Source organism: Callithrix jacchus, chromosome X (genome assembly GCF_049354715.1).
Source record: "Callithrix jacchus isolate 240 chromosome X, calJac240_pri, whole genome shotgun sequence".
NCBI lineage: Eukaryota > Metazoa > Chordata > Mammalia > Primates > Cebidae > Callithrix > Callithrix jacchus.
Genome location: NC_133524.1, coordinates 43207838 through 43211998, shown reverse-complemented (window position 1 = coordinate 43211998; position 4161 = coordinate 43207838). Strand labels below are relative to the sequence as shown.

Genomic DNA, 4161 nt, shown 5'->3' with positions numbered 1-4161 from the left:
CTTTCTGCCTGCTTATATTCTAGCTGTGCTGGCAGCTGATTAGATTGTACCCACCTAGATTGAGGGTGGGTTTGCCCTTCTCAGTCCACTGACTCAAATATTAATCGTTTTTTGGCAACACCCTCACAGACACACCCAGGATCAATGCTTTGTATCCTTCAATCCAATTAAGTTGACACGATTAACCATCACAGCAGGCTATTTATTATGGCCTTAATTTCAGACCTCATTATTGAACTACTCAGGGATTCAGTTTCTTCCTGGTTCAGTCTTGAGAGGGTGTATGTGTCCAGAATTTATCCACTTCTTCTAAATTTTCTAGTTTATTTGCATAGAGGTGATTATAATACTCTCTGATTGTTGTTTGTATTTCTGTGGGGTCAGTGATAATATTCCCCCTTATTATTTCTGATTGTGTTTATTTGAATCTTCTCTCTTTTCGTCTTAATCTAGCCAATGGCCTATTTTACTAATTTTTATAAAATATGGAATGCTTCATGAATTTGCATGTCATCCTTGCACAGGGACCATGCTAATCTCTTTTTCATTCCAATTTTGCACATATGTGCTGCCAAAGTGAGCACAAACTCATAAGTAGTAATCTAACAACCACCAATATTAGAGATGTAGCACATACATTCCTAAAATTTGTACATAATGCCCCTTGAATGGGGGTGTCAGCTTTTTAATTAATTATTTTATAGAGAATTTTATATATAGTCCAACAGAGAGGCAGAAAAAAGATGGGACGTAAGATTACTGAAGTCAATAACACCATGTATGACTCTACTACTTGGGGATTTCTCATTTTTAAATATTATTTCTTCCCTAACATTCCTTGATCAAATTTATATTCTGTAGTTACTCTTTCAGATAGCAAGTATAACTGAAAATGTAAAAATTATATTTTTATTCTTGAGAAAGCCTCCTGTGGGGCTAGACTATCCACGTAAGGACCTGAATCTGGTTGATTTCAGGACTAGTTACACTATGGGTGTTAGACTTCTCGATCTCAAGACATTCTTGAAAGGGAGATTACAGATTGTTACACTTTCCAATAGGCTTACTGGTAAAAATTTGGACAGAATTGCCCATGAGCCACAGTGCTAAGAGTGCAGTGGCATGGTCTCAGCTCACTGTAACCTCTGCCTCCCAGGTTCAAGCAATTCTCCTGCCTCAGCCTCCCAAGTAGCTGGGATTATAGGCCCATGCCACCATGTCCAGCTAATTTTTGTATTTTTAGTAGAGACAGGGTTTCACCATGTTGGCCAGGCTGGCCTCAAACTCCTAACCTCAAGTGATCCACCCACCTCAGCCTCCCAAAATGCTGGGATGATTAAAAGTGTGAGCCACCACACCTGGCCAAGAGATTTTTTTTTACCTTTTTTTTTATTGTACTTCAGTTCTGGGGTACATGTGCAGATCTTGCAGGATTGTTGCATAGGTACACATATGCCATGGTTGTTTGCTGTCTCCATCCCCCCATCACCTACATCAGGCATTTCTCCAAGTGTTATTCCTCCCCAACCTCCCTGCCCCCTGCTGTCCCTTCCCAGACCCCCACTCCCCAAAATACCCCAGTATGTGGTGTTCCCCTCCCTGTACCCATGTATTCTCATTGTTGAACACCCACCTATGAGTGAGAACATGAAGTGTTTGGTTTCCTGTTATTGTGTCAGTTTGCTGAGAATGATGGTTTCCAGATTCATCCATGTCCTGACAAAGGACACGAACTCATTGATTTTTTTATGGCTGCATAGTATTCCATGGTGCATATGTGCCACATTTTCCTTGTCCAGTCTGTCTTCGATGGCCATTTGGGTTGGTTCCAGGTCTTTGCTATTGTGAACAGTGCTGCAATAAACATGTGGTTGTATGTGTCTTTATAGTAGAATGATTTATAATCCTTTGGGTATATACCCAGTAATGAGATTGCTGGGTCAAATGGAATTTCTATTTCTAGATCCTTGAGGAATCTCCACACTGTCTTCCACAATGGTTGAACTAATTTATATTCCCACTATCAGTATAAAAGTGTTTCTATTTCTCCACATCCTCTCCAGCAACTGTTGTCTCCAGATTTTTTAATGATCACCATTCTGACTGGTGTGAGATGGTATCTCAATGTGGTTTTGATTTGCATTTCTCTAATGACCAGTAATGATGAGTATTTTTTCAATGTTTGTTGGTCTCATAAATGTCTTCTTTTGAAAAGTGTCTCCTCATATCCTTTGCCCACTTCTGAATGGTTTTTTTCTTGCAAACCTCTGCTTTAGTTCTTTGTAGATTCTGGATATTAGCCCTTTGTCAGATGGGTAGATTGCAAAAATTTGTTCCCATTTTGCTGGTTGCCGGTTCACTCTAATGATTGTTTCTTTTGCTGTGCAGAAACTCTTAAGTTTAATTAGATGCCATTTGTCTGTTTTGGCTTTTGCTGCCATTGCTTTTGGTGTTTTAGTCATGAAGTCCTTGCCTATGCCTATGCCCTGAATGGTTTTGCCTAGGCTTTCTTCTAGGGTTTTTATGGTGTTAGGTCTTATGCTTAAATCTTTAATCCATCTGGAGTTAATTCTAGTGTAAGGTGTCAGGAAGGGGTCCAGTTTCAGCATTCTGCACATGGCTAGCCAGTTTTTTAAATAGATTTGAATCTTTATTCTTAGAGCCATTGAAAGCCATCCAAGGGTTTTAGGCAGACCAAAGATATGCTCTGATTCACATATATTTTTTTCCCTCATTTGATTTTATTTTTGAACTTGTATTTTAAGTTTGGGGTAATGTGCAGGTTTATTACATAGATAAACTTGTGTCAAGGGGGTTTCTTTTACAGATTATTCTATCACCCAGGTATTAGGCCTAGTATGCATCAGTTATTTTTCCTGGTTCCCTCCCTCCTCCTAACCCTCACCTCAGGTAGGCTGCAGAGTGTGTTGTTCCCCTCAATATGTCCATGTGCTCTCATCATTTACCTCCCACTTCTAAGTGAGAACATCCGGTACTTGGTTTTCTGTTTCTGTGTTAGTTTGCTAAGGATAATGGCCTCCAGCTCCATCCATGTTCCTGCAAAGGACACAATCTTGTTCTTTTTTGTGGCTACATAGTATTCCATGGTATATATGTACCACGTCTTCTTTATTCGTTGTACCATTGATAGGCATTTAGGCTGATTCCATGTCTTTGCTATTGTGAATAGTGCTGCAATAAACATACTGGTGCATGTGTTGTTATGACAAAACAATTTCTATTCCTTTGGGTATATACCCAGTAAGGATATTGCTGGGTTGAATGGTATGTGCAGAAAAGGCTTTCAATAAAATTCAACAACCTTCATGTTAAAAACTCTCAATAAACTAGGTATTGAGGGAATACCAACATAATGAGAGCCATCTGTGACAAACCCACAGCCAACATCATACTGAATGAAAAAAGTTGGAAGCATTCCCCTTGAAAACCAGGACAAGACAAGGATGCCCTCTCTCACCACTCCTATTCAACATAGTATTGGAAGTCCTGGCCAGAGCATTCAGGCAAGAGAAAGAAATAAAGAATATTCAAATAGGAAGAGAGGAAGTCAAATTATCCCTGTTTGCAGATGACATGACGCTATATCTAGAAAACCCTATAGTCTTGTCCAAAAAGCTCCTTCAGCTGATAAATAACTTTAGCACAGTCTTAGGATAGAAAATCAATGTACAAAAATCACTTCTATTCCTATACACTAACAACAGTAAAGCTGAGAGCCAAACCAGGAATGCAATCCCATTCACAATTCCCACAAAAAGAATAAAATACCTAAGAATATAGTTAACTAGGAAGCTAAAAGAGCTCTACAATCAGAATTAGAAAACACTGTTCAAAGAAATCAATGATTTACATATTTAAAGGCTGACTTTGGTTGCTGTATGAAAGTTCAGTAGGAAGAGCAGTAAGAGTGGGTGGTGAGGGAGAAATAAAGTATAAGTTTTGCACTGGAAGTGTTGAGTTTGAGGTGCCTTTGATTTGTCCAAGTAGAGGTCTGGTATAGGAGTCACATTTATATAACTAGAGTCCAGAGACGTTTGAGTTCAAAATAAGCACTATCTGTGCTCCCCAAATGTTTATCCATCAATTTCAACCAAAGTTGGACAAGAAAAGTAAAAATGAGCAGCAGAAGAGAAAGATGGT

At 39.0% G+C, this 4161-nt stretch overlaps 1 non-coding gene across 1 annotated transcript; it reads right to left on the bottom strand.

Moving 5' to 3' along the window:
- Positions 1-479: 479 nt before the first annotated feature.
- Positions 480-584, bottom strand: LOC118150757 (U6 spliceosomal RNA). The gene has a single exon (XR_004738905.1). It is a non-coding gene; the product is annotated as a U6 spliceosomal RNA (small nuclear RNA).
- Between the last annotated feature and the right edge of the window lie 3577 nt (positions 585-4161).